Source organism: Nicotiana tabacum, chromosome 22 (genome assembly GCF_000715075.1).
Source record: "Nicotiana tabacum cultivar K326 chromosome 22, ASM71507v2, whole genome shotgun sequence".
Taxonomy (NCBI): domain Eukaryota; kingdom Viridiplantae; phylum Streptophyta; class Magnoliopsida; order Solanales; family Solanaceae; genus Nicotiana; species Nicotiana tabacum.
In genome coordinates, this window is record NC_134101.1 from 107,944,197 (window position 1) to 107,957,331 (window position 13,135).

Consider the following 13,135-nt stretch of genomic DNA (forward strand, 5'->3'; position numbering starts at 1 on the left):
GCTCTCCATGGTTATGGTAATGCACTTTGGGTACTTGATGTCAAATTTCGTATGGTGATTGATTTTGAGCAAGGCGACTCGAGTATTTTATCTATTTATACCATGATTGGCTTGTTATAGTGCTTGGGTTGAAGGATCCCCTCCGGAGTCTGCACACCCCTAGTGAGCACAAACGATATTATTGAGGGATAGATTTCCCTAGACATGGATTTGTCCAAAGTATTTGATATCTGGAGATGGATTTTTCCACAGGTCTGGATTGCCCTTTTTCCTCGGTACTGAGTGACCTTTAGTCAGTGTTGTATATGCTCCGGGATGGATTTCTCTGGGTCGTATGGGCCATATATAGTACCGACTGTATGAGTATGATGAGTGAAAAGTGTGATACAGTGAGGTTGAGTACTTTGAGAGTGTGAGTACATAATTCATATATGAGATACATGGCATTGGCATGCATATATGGCATACATGCATAGAGATGCATTTTCCTCATGTTGTACGGTATCACATCATTCATGACTTTATATACACATTGATATGTGGGCGTGGAGTGGTATTTCACACTTGTTATTTGGAAAAGAAATGAAAATTTTTTATTTACAGTGGAAAGGATTTTTCAGGAAAAATTACAGTTTTCAAACTATCTTAAAAAATTTCGATGATTTCGATAAAGGATTTGGGTTTTCACTGATATTCTTGGAAAGCGGAACTTTTTTCGAAAAATTGTGCAAAAGCTGAACATTTTATTTCTGAGATTATTTTCCTTATTTATATGATTTACGTTGTATGAACTGCTGTTAGTTATTTGTGTTGGACCCAGCCTATGTTCCATCTCGTCACTGCTTTCAACCTGAGGTTAGAATTGTTACTTTTTGAGTACATGGGGTCAGTTGTACTCATACTGCACTTCCTGCACATTGTGTGCAGATCACGGATGCTGATGTTGCTACGTTCTATGGTTGCGGGATTTGATGGCGTACCTGCGTGCCTGCTGTGGCTGCCTCTTGTTCACTGTAGCCTTAGATTAAAAAAATTCTGTTTATGTACTTTTCAAATAGAAGATGTATTTTCTTCATATCAGCTTTGTAAACTCTATTCTTAGAAGCTCATGATTTGTACTATCAATCCTTGGGAAATGTAATAGACCCAGATAATTTATTTTGTTTAATTGACTTATTAGCATTATTGAAACTGGATAGTTATTAGTTGGCTTACCTAGCGGGTTAGGTTAGGTGCCATCATGACTAGTGGATTTTGGGTCGTGACAGATGATGACAATGACTGTGGGTGGATGGAGCGGTCCGTTGCAGTTGCCACCAATAATATCATTCCGGCAACGGCTTCATCCTTTCCGGGGTCATGGAATCGCACTCATAAGCTCTTTATTCGATGTTTCTTTCATTAGAAATTTTTTCATATCTGCATTGATCCTTCATCCTTCGGCTGTTTCAGCAACTCGATGGGTTCCACCTAAGGTTGAAGGTTTGGATTAGTGGGTCCAGAAAATATTGGATGTCACTACGCCCGAAACCCGCACGTGGAAAGAATTGGCCCTCAAATACGAGTGGAAAGCCAAAAATCATGGTAACTTAGACTCATCTCGTGTTTGTTTTTTATGTAAGGAAATCAATTGATCCCTTCTCCCTTTTTCTGAAATCATGTCTATCCACGGGCTCGATTGTGATCCTCGAGGGGGACCTTTTGGATAATCATGCTGATGTGGCGAGGCGCTTACGCGAACAGGCATCTCCAGGCCTGCTTCGGGTACAAGTGTTTCTTCACGGAGTCCCTAACCGGAAACGTTCCTCCGCGACCAGGGGAAAGAATAAGAAGGCGAGAAATGTCGCTCCCAAGTCGTCTCCGAAAGTCGTGGCTTTGCGGATGAGCATTATCAATAGTGGTTTTTACCATCTAATGAAACAAGTAAGCCTTGTTGATGTTCATTATCAATGGTGAACATTTGCATCTATTGAAACAAATAACTTACATGTTTGCCTCTATTGATAGATTTTTTGAACAATTATATCTATTTATATTCAAATTGTAAATCACATGTTTGCCTTTATTGATAGTTTTTTGGAGTCTTGAGTGGATGGTTCAATGGAGAATAAGCTTAGATAGTATTGTTTGCTTTGTGTTTTTTTCAGAGTACCATTGTGTACCTAAGAGAGATACTCAAACTTGCTTATGCATAAATACTTAAAAATTATCTATTCTATCTCAACTAAATTTAATTCTAAATGTAAATTGATATGATTAATAACCACGCGAACGATAAATTTCCTAGTTCATAAAATAATAGAGGAGCAGAGGAGGAATCAATTCAATCAATCGACTATCAATCTAACAACAGCCAGATATCATAAGCGATTTAGCAAACACAAAAAAGCTATACTTTCACAAATTCCAAAACGCCATAGTTGGATATCAAGAATCACAAAATGGTACCTAGTAAGCAGAATTTTTTGCCAATAAAGGCAATAAAGTGAAGGAGAGTAATGATTTCTACAACAATCTTGAAACCTACACGAAAAGAGAAGTTGAAGACAGATGAGAGGGAGAAGATTGACAGGGATAATCGAGCATAATCAAGCAGTAAAGTTCGCAAAATCAATTGCAAATTGATTACTAGTAACCTTCTGGGTAAGAAAGGAATTGTAACAATCCAGTAGGTCATTTTGAGAATTTAAGTCCCGTTCAGCGACATAAGGCCTTGAGCAGCTTTGTATTGTGTGTTATGACGCGCGAGTGTGGCTGAGTTCAATTACCGGAAGATTCAAAGTCAAACTGGAAGAAGGATCCTAGCTTTGGAAGCTTAACCGGTAAGAGTTGACCGGAATTTGACTTTTGTGTAAACGGCTCCGGAATAGGTTTTGTATGATTTTAGTAGTTTCGTATGATGATTTAGGACTTAGGCGTGCGTCTGGATTTGGATTTGGAGGTCCTTTGGGTAATATGAAGCATTTCGGCGAAAGTTGGAAAAGTTGAAGTTTGGAAGATGGAGAAGTTTGACCAATAGTTGACTTTAGTGATATCGGGGTTAGAATGCAATTACGAAGTTGGAACAGCTCCGTTATGTCATTTGGGACTTGTTTGGAAAATTTGGCGTCGTTCAGGGTTGATTTGATAGGTTTCGGCGTGAGTTTTAGAAGTTGGAAGATTTGAAAGTTCATAAGTTCGATTCATAGTGTGATTCATAGTTTCAACATTGTTTGATGTGATTTGAGACCTCGAGTGAGTCAGTGTTAGGTTATGGAACTTGTTGGTGTGGTTAGACTGGGTCGCGGGAGCCTCGGGTGTGTTTCGGATGGGCTATGGGCCATTCCCTTCTATTTTTGGACTGTTGTTTTCTATCATCTAGTTTCCTTCATCGCGTCCGTGTTTTTGAATTCGCGTAGTGTTATTTTGGAGGATGAGATATTTCCTCTTCGCATTCGCAATCTTCTGCTAGGGGGAATACAGGAAATACGAATGTCATTCTAGTTGTTAGGGGGAACTTGAATTATAAGTTTGTCATCATCAAAAAAGGGAAATTGATAGGTTATATGTGTATCCCTATTATGTTTTAATGATCTAACAAACTTACTATTATGAACCAGATAAGGAACCTGTTTCACATCCTCAAGAACTTAAGGTCAACAAGTTTCCAGTTAGGGACACAATTCAACTCTTCAGAGTCAAAGGAACAACAGAAGGAACAGTTGAGGGAACATGTCCCTACCAGTTCCCAAGGTGACTGTACAAGTCAACTCCCCTAACTGTAAAGTTGTTGCCTGCACACGCTACAGTGCAGAAATAGTGCAGCACGGAATGCCCTTCACCTAACATACTTGCATCATCCAAGTGATATCACAAATGAGATATTAACATAATGCAAAGGTAAAACAAATCACTTGCACATTCAAGAACTTATCAAGCATTCTCTCAAGTGTGTATCCATCTTGCAAGTGATTCTCTAGGGCATCAACAACAAAGCACAACATAGCAACGGACCAGTTTCCCATATTGAGTTATTATATGTCCTTAGTTGTGTTGTATCTTTGTTGAAGTTATTACTTGTAATTCCTACTTAGCTTACTTAGAAGCATTGTGTAGGAAACCATTTGTAAATCATAAACCCTTGTGTTTGTGTCTTGGCTAGAGTTAGTCAAGTTGTGAAGTCTTTGTAATAGAGTTATTACAAAGTGTCTTGTAATAGTGTTGTTACAAGTTAGTGAGTGATTAAGTCTTTGTAATAGAGTTATTACAAAGTGGCTTGTAATAGTGTAGTTACAAGTTAGTGAGGGATTAAGAGGTTCATTCCTAGGTTACAATAGGTTGTAATCTAAAGATTTCTCATTAGTGAAGTTGAAATCCTACAAGGGTAAGTAGTGGTTTTAAAGTCTGTTAAGCTGGAAATTTTCCACGTAAAATTCCTCTATGTCCTTTATTTACTGCCAATTTACTATGAAAACAAATAGAGAACCCGGTTCCCTATATTATTTGGTTTTACAGTCTGTTACTTACGGTGGGAACTGATAGAGAACCTGGTTCTCTATACAGTTTGGTGGATGCTTAGTTTTTATCAATTGGTATTCGAGCGGGTTCTTTCTAAAAGGTTAATACCTAAAAAGGATCTACTCTGGATTCTCCACCAAACTTCGAGGAAAGTCAATCAACCGAAAGACCACCAAGATTTCAGAAAATGGTTCGTAGAAATGGAGGCATTCCCAAGAAGGGCAACTTAAAGGATACGATTGTTGTCACAAGTGCAAAAAGCCAGGACTTTTCATCAAAAATTGTCCTCTCCACAATGAGGACCATTACAAACACAATGCTGACAAGATGGTGATGTCGCTGATAATATTGTAAAGCAAGATCTGGATGCTTGGGGAGATTCCTCAAGTGAATCTGAGGGTGATGATGAACATGCAGACACCTCCATGATGGTCGTTGATAATAGGTGAATTGGACTATAATTAGGCCCTAAAGAACCACCTTCTTGTATAGTTTTTATGGTAAAAAGTGATAACAAAATGCTCTGATTAGTGCTTTTCATGCTTTGTAGGCTATATACAATAAAAGAAGTCTATGGAGTACTTTTGGGATCAATTATGGAGAAAAAGAGGCCAATCTTACAATATCCGCTAAGTGCACCACGCGAAGGCAGCAAACCAGAACTGAAGATGGACTGTTGCGGTTGCGGTCGGACCACGGTAGAAGGCTGTTGCGGATTCTGAGAGGCTAGTTGGCCGCGGTCCTGGCGTAACCGCGGTAGGACCGCGATAGAAAGCAAAAAATTGAGGGATTGAAGTTCAAAACACAGGATTTTTAGCCCAAAACCCTATATTAAACAATAGAATTTGCCCAAGGGAGGCATGTAAAGTTTTAGAGAGTACTTTGGCAAGAGAAACAAGTGTGAGAGATCACTCAAAACATCATATTTTCTTCTTCTCTTTATTTTTCTTGCAATTTTGATCATGAATATTTTCATAGTTTATTTACCCATTGTCATGAGTAGCTAAATCCTTTGTCTAGGATTTTGATGGAACCTATTGAAGGATGAACTTCTTGATTATGTTAATATAGTTTGCCAGTTTAATCTCTATTTGTTCAACTACGTGTTTGTTGTAGTTAATTGACAGGATCCTCAATTAGCTGTGCCTATTTAGTATGCATAACTCGGGAGAGAGTGCATATTTAGGTAATTATTGTACAACATCACTCCCAAAGTATAAGAGGGATATATAACTGCGGGTTTAAAGGCGGGATTAGAGATAACGAAGTCTTGGGTGCAATCTAAAGTGAATTGTAATAAACAAAGCCAGCTAGCGTATCTCGGGAGAGTGCGTCTAGTAAATTATCGTGATTACTCGGGAGAGATTCACGGTAAAAAGAGTGTTCATGGTTGATAGAGAATGTGTTGGTAAATCTATATGAAACATAAACAGAAGGGATTCCATTAATAGGAGAAATCACTACCTTAGAACCTTCTCATTATTATTCACAACTTAAGAATATTTAGTTTATAATTGTTTATTGACTTTCAATCTTAGTTATTAAATATACCATCAACTGTTATTCACCACGTTTGGGGAAGTTAATTCTAAAGAATTTAGTAAGTCCAACAAAAGTAATTGATAGGTTAATTCTCTGTGGATTCGACTCTGGGCATAAATACTCAGGTTATATTTGCAACGTCCGCATTGTCCTTTTATAAGGCATAGTTGGGCGTGATCAAATTTTGGCGCCGTTGCCGGGGACTTAACGGTGTTATCAATTACAATTGAAAGAAGTACAAAAATTCTTATTGTAGTCATTTTTTTCTCTATACCCAATTTTTACATTGAAAGTTTAATGTTTGTTGACTTGGTTGCACAGGTGCATGCCTAGAAACTCATCGAGATCTGGTGAAATATTTGAAACATTATCAAATCCCGAGAAAGTTTTCAAGGCCTTGAATCGGGCTAATCGGAAAAACAAACAACAACTAACAAATGCACAATTCGAAACAGTCATGGGGGATCACGAGGAAAACCCAGCGGTACCAATAGTGCCAGAGGCTGCTCTCTATGACCGGGCACAACCCACAGCTGAAAATCTGTCCACAGCCATTGTAGTTCCGCAGATATAGGCTAAGTCATTCCAAATTACGAATAACATGTTGCACTTGTTGCAGAACAAGGGACTATTTTCGGGGTCGCAAGTCAAAGATTCTCAGCAGCACTTGAAGAACTTCCTCTCTATCTGCAAAACCCAAAGGCAGCCCAACGTAACCCCTGAAGCAATCAAGTTGTTATTGTTTCCATTCTCAGTGACAGGAGCTGCCCAGACTTGGCTAAACTCACTTTCCATAAATTCTATAACAACTTGGGATGAGTTAGTCAGGCAATTCCATAACAAGTTCCACCCACCCAATAAGATTGCTCAACGAATTGATGAAAATTTGAGTTTTAAACAGAGACCAATGGAGACATTGCATGAAACATGGGAGCGCTTTAAAGGGATGCTGGTTATATGCCCGCACCATGGTATTCCAGATCTGATGTTGGGGCAGCGGTTTTACATAGGATTGTCAGATAGTATGAAGAACATTGTTGATGCTTCAGCTAGTGGAGCATTTTTTGAGCAAAACATAGAGAGAAGGCCAAAGTCTGCTTGACAAGATGGCACAAAATTCGGGATGGACAACCAGGAATGCACCTATCACTCCAATGGTTCACTCAGTGCCCTTAGATCCATCCAACTCTATGGCTGAAAATATGGCCACCTTATTGACACAGATGAGTATACTCACTAAAAAGGTAGAAGAGTCAGGGCATAAGCAGCAGGTACACATCGTAGATACTACCAATGGGGGTTTGTGCGCATCTTGCATTAGTCAGCCAATCGGTAACTAATGGAATGCAGAACATGATCATCACCACTACCCTGAAGACTTGAATTATGTGTCTAATTATGGAGGCCAGAGATAGGGTGGTCAGAATTGGGGCTAGCAAAATCAGCAATACAGGTTAGTCCATCCACAGTTCAATAATGGAAACATGGGAGGTATGAGACCCCCTAACAATATGGCACCTTACCCAAGGCCACAGGGATATAATAATCAGAATCAGCAGCAAGGGTATCACCCTCCTCAGCAGTAGCATGGTGGAAGGCAGGAAGATGGGTTTGCTAGACTTGAGGCAATGATGCAGCAGGTTATTGGGTCTAATGCAACGATTAATGAGAGAGTGGATGCACATGATGCAGCAATCAAGAATATTGAAGTGCAGGTGGGCCAAATTTCTATGTCTCTAAACAATTGTCCTCATGGGACACTACCTGCAGACACCCAGATAAATCCAAAAGATCAAGGCCCAAAGCAGCTGATAGTGGTAAGTCTACGTAATGGCAGAGATCTGGATGTAGATCAAGAGAGGGCTCGAGAAACTAGACAAGCTGAGACACTTATACCAGTGCCCATTGAGCTGGATGAGTCAACGAAACTGACGGAGGTGCCAGTCCAGCCTGCCCAGGAAGAAAATAGCATTCAGAATGCAACCGAGAAAGAAGCTGAGACGGTCCAGGAACCAGTAGTTGATGTAGCAGCTGATAAGGATCAATCTCAGTTGATTGGGAAGAGGAGACCTCCTGCACCTTTCCCTCAAAGGCTGGCTAAGTACCAAAAGGAGGAACAATACAAGATGTTCTTCGAAATGCTGAAACAAATCCAAGTAAACATACCATTGATAGAAGCTTTGAAGGAGGTGCCTGGGTATGCAAAAATGATGAAGGACTTGATGTCCCGAAAGTTTGATTTCCAAGACTTGGCCACAATTACTCTTACTCAGACATGTAGTGCAGTGGTGACTAGACCAATTGCAGAAAAGCTGTCTGACCCAGGGAGCTTTACAATTCCATGCACTATTGGTAATTTTGGTTTTGCTAAAGCATTGTGTGATCTAGGGGCTAGCATCAATCTTATTCCCCTGGCGATTTACAAGAGGCTGGGCATTGGAAGAGCTAGACCCACCTCTATGTTGTTGCAGCTGGCTGACAGGACAGTGAAACGACCCTCTGGTATACTGGATGATGTGCTAATTCAGGTAGGGAAATTTGTGTTCCCTACAGATTTTGTGATCTTAGACTGCAGAGTGGATGAAGAGATTCCCATAATTTTGGGAAGACCATTCTTGGCCACAGGGAGAGCTCTCATTGATTGTGAAACCGGGGAGCTCAATATGAGATTGAACGATGAGGAGATAACATTCAATGTGCAGAAATCTATGAGGCGACCAAGTGAATTCGCCAATTGTTCTCTTATTTATGCCGTGGATGTAATCGTAGAGACTGATGATGAGGTGCTAACCATTGAGGACCCCCTTTATGCATATTTAATGAATTTGGATGAGGTGAATGGAGAGGAACTGGCGGAATGGGTGTTGGCATTAGAGGGTAGAGGGTTCTGGGATAGAACTCTAGAATTTGAGCCCTTGCACTTGGAAAATCGAGAGACTCCTCCAGCCAAGCCATCTATCGAAGAACCACCAAAGCTGGAGTTAAAGCCATTGCCCAACCATCTCAAGTATGAATTCCTTGGACCTAACTCCACATTACCTGTTATTATCTCATCTAGTTTGTTAGATGTGCAGGCGCAACAACTCTTGCAGGTACTTAAGGAGTGCAACACTGCCATTGGGTGGACCATGGCAGACATAAAGGGGATCAGCCCCGCCTACTGTATGCACAAAATTCTACTGGAAGAGGGACATAAACCTTCCAGGGAACACCAGAGAAGGTTGAACCCTAACATGAAGGAAGTGGTGAAGAAGGAAGTAATAAAGTGGTTAGACGCGGGAATTATCTTCCCAATCTCTGACAACAACTGGGTTAGCCCAGTTCAATGTGTACCTAAAAAGGGCGGCATGACGGTAGTTAAGAATGATAACAATGAATTTATCTCTACAAGAACAGTCACGGGATGGAGAATTTGCATGGATTATAGAAAGCTAAATCTATCCACCCGGAAAGACCACTTCCCACTTCCTACTTCCCTTCATTGATCAGATGTTAGACAGACTGGCAATGAGGTCACACTTCTGTTTTCTAGATGGGTACTCAGGATACAACCAAATCTCCATTGCACAGGAGGATAGAGAGAAGACCTCTTTCACTTGCCCTTATGGAATTTATGCCTTTTGGAGGATGCCCTTTGGCCTATGCAACGCACCCGCCACATTCCAACGATGCATGATAGCCATATTTACTGACATGGTAGAGGACATAATGGAGGTGTTCATGGATGACTTCTCAGTGGTGGGGAATTCATTTGATGAGTGCCTGATAAATCTGATGCGTGTGTTGAAACGGTGTATCGAGACTAACTTGGTTCTGAACTGGGAGAAGTGTCACTTCATGGTACAAGAAGGCATAGTCTTGGGGCACCGGGTGTCAAGCAAAGGAATTGAGGTGGATCGTGATAAAGTGGATGTAATAGCAAAGCTACCTCCTCCAACTTCAGTCAAAGCAATCAGAAGCTTCCTTGGGCATGCCGGTTTCTACCAGAGATTCATAAAAGACTTCTCAAAAATTACCAACCCTCTCTGTAAGTTATTAGAAAAAGATCACCCTTTCTTATTTTCTGATGATTGCAGGGTAGCATTCGAGGAGCTGAAAAAGAGACTGGTCACACCACCTATCATTGTTGCCCCCAACTGGGAGCAACCATTCGAACTCATGTGTGATGCCAGTGACTACGCAGTTGGGGCAGTGCTGGGACAACGGAAGGACAAGTTGATGCATCCAATCTACTATGCTAGTAGAACGCTGAGTGGAGCCCAGCTGAACTATACTGTGACTGAGAAGGAGATGTTGGCTATGGTGTTTGCCTTTGACAAGTTCAGATCATATCTGATTGGTTCTAAGGTAATTGTATACACTGATCATTCAGCTCTCAGGTACTTGATTGAGAAGAAGGAGTCTAAGCCGCGCCTGATTCGTTGGGTGTTGCTGCTGCAAGAATTCGACTTTGAAATTCGTGACCGTAAGGGCACAAAGAACCAAGTCGCTGATCATCTATCACGACTTGAGGGAGCTGAAAATGCAGTTGAGGTTGAAGATATTCTGGAAACCTTTCCAGACGAGCAGTTGCTCGCTACTAATCTTGTGAAAGTGCCATGGTATGCAGATTTTGCAAATTACCTGGCCTGGGTATAGTTCCCTATGCCCGTTCATCTGTACAAAAGAAAATTTTTTATCGTGACTACTACATGTATTATTGGGATGAGCCTTACCTGTTTAGAATTTGTGTTGACAATATGATCCGGAGGTGTGTCCCCGAGATAGAACAATCTTCTGTTTTGCAGGCTTGTCACGCATCGGCTTGTGGAGGACATTTTAGAGGGGTTAGGATAGCTGCGAAAGTGCTTGAGGCTGGATTCTTTTGGCCAACAGTGTTTAAAGATGCGCACCAATGGGTGAAGGGCTGCAATGAATGTTAGCAGACCTGGAACATTTCCCGTCGCCATGAGATGCCCATGAACCCAATTCAAGAGGTAGAAGTATTTGATGTCTGGGGGATTGACTTCATGGGTCCCTTCGTCAGCTCCTATGGCAAAAAGTACATACTTGTTGCTGTGGATTACGTGTCCAAATGGGTAGAAGCTGCAGCGTTGCCCACTAATGATGCAAGAGTGGTGGTGGGGTTTTTGAAGAAGAACATATTCACCAGATTTGGGACACCAAGAGCGATTATCAGTGACGGAGGCACTCACTTCTGTAATAGAGCTTTCGAGAAGTTGCTTGCAAAGTATGATGTACGCCACAAGGTGGCTACCCCTTATCACCCGCAACCTAGTGGGAAGGTTGAAGTGTCCAACAGAGAGATAAAGAGTGTGCTAACCAAGACTGTGAACGCCACAAGAACTGATTGGGCGAAAAAGTTAGATGATGCACTCTGGGCCTATAGAACTACTTTTAAAACACCGATTGGTATGTCACCATATAAGTTGGTGTTTGGGAAGGTCTGCCATTTGCCAGTGGAACTTGAACATAGAGTGTGGTAGGCACTGAAACAACTGAATCTAGACATCGAGGCTGCGGGCACAACGAGAATCACAGAATTGCATGAGCTCGACGAGTTCAGACATCTTGCTTTTGAGAGCACAAGGTTGTACAAGGAAAGAATGAAAAGGTTGCACGACAAGAACATTGTGAAGCGAAATTTCAATCCTGGAGATATGGTGTTGCTTTATAACTCACGATTAAGGCTATTTTCGGGTAAACTCAGGTCACGATGGTCTGGACCATTTAGAGTGGTCGAAGTTTTCCCTTCAGGTGCTGTCGAGATTGCCACAGAGAAAGACTCTTGTACATTTAGAGTCAATGGGCAGAGATTGAAACTGTATGTGGGCATGAGCGAACCAAAGGAAGTGTCTGAGCTACACCTGACTGAACCACAGAGGTCGAGCGAGCCTTAAATGCGCTCATCTGCGTCGTGCCGCGACGTTAAATTAGGCGCTGCGTGGGAGGCAACCCACGAATGTGTTGTAAATGTAATGCATAAAAAAAAGTAGCAGGAACACGCCCAGACCGCGGTCCCAGCATAACCGCGGTCAAGGACCTCCTCTGAAAGAAGTCTACCGCGGTCCCAGCGTAACCGCGGTAGGACCGTGGTCAAATACCCCCTCTGAAAGAGGTCTACCGCGGTCCCAGCGTAACCGCGGTAGGACCGCGGTAGACCAGTGCGGGCCAGGTAAGTTGCAGATTTTTTTTTCCTTTTTTTCCCCCCTTTTAATAAACCTAACCCCCCACTATTCCCCCAAACCCTTCTTTTCTTCAAACCACCCGCAACCCCCATCCCCTTCTCTCTTCTCTTCTCTCTTTCACACCATCTCCTATCCCTCAAACCCCCATTGTTGCCCCTCTTTTCTTCTCCATCTCTCTCTCTCCACAACCTATCCCTTCCATTCATCCTCAAGGTAAGCTTCTCTATTCTTTTCTCTTTCTTTTCCATAACTTAGTGTAATGAGTAGTCTAAATTAGTTTCAATTAAACCCTAGGTAGTATTTTAGTGTAAATTTTTTATTTTTTTATTTTTTTCTTTCTTTTCTTTCCTTTTCTCCATTATTTGCTTCTTTTGGCCATGATTGATGCTTAAATGGTTGAGTTTTCATTGTTCTTAACTTGGGGTGATTTTTAGAATGTTTGGAGGCCTAAATAAATTTTTTAGGGTGAAGCTTGGTGGAGGGGCCTAAATGGCCGAAATTGGGGTGTGTTGTAAAATTTTGGAGCACTTTGTGCCCTTCTTAGTTTGTGGTGGTGGTAGCATTTGACATGATTCCCTTGTGGGAGATTGTGTGGGGTATTATATGGCGGAATTGTAGAATTAATAGTGGTGTGAGGGCAATAGTGGAGGTTGTCAACTTTGGGCACCTTACTAATTGGGTATACTGGCATTGATTGACAAAAGGAAACTGTCTGGTGCCATCGGGTGGCGAAGTCTGAGTACCCATCCGACTGGCACATGTTAGGATCTGATTGTTACCCTGAATTATCTGCAGGTAATATGGCCCGAAAAAGGCGAAAGAGCTCGGCAAGCACTTCCCAAATGCCAATATATGATGCCACTAGGTTCCAGTCACAGGAGGCAGAGGACGCGTTTCATGCTAAGGCC

General features: G+C 41.6%; 1 non-coding gene across 1 annotated transcript; it reads right to left on the reverse strand.

Moving 5' to 3' along the window:
• Nucleotides 1–6,907: 6,907 nt before the first annotated feature.
• Nucleotides 6,908–7,014, reverse strand: LOC142176873 (small nucleolar RNA R71). Its single transcript, XR_012705678.1, has one exon. It is a non-coding gene; the product is annotated as a small nucleolar RNA R71 (small nucleolar RNA).
• Nucleotides 7,015–13,135: the final 6,121 nt, after the last annotated feature.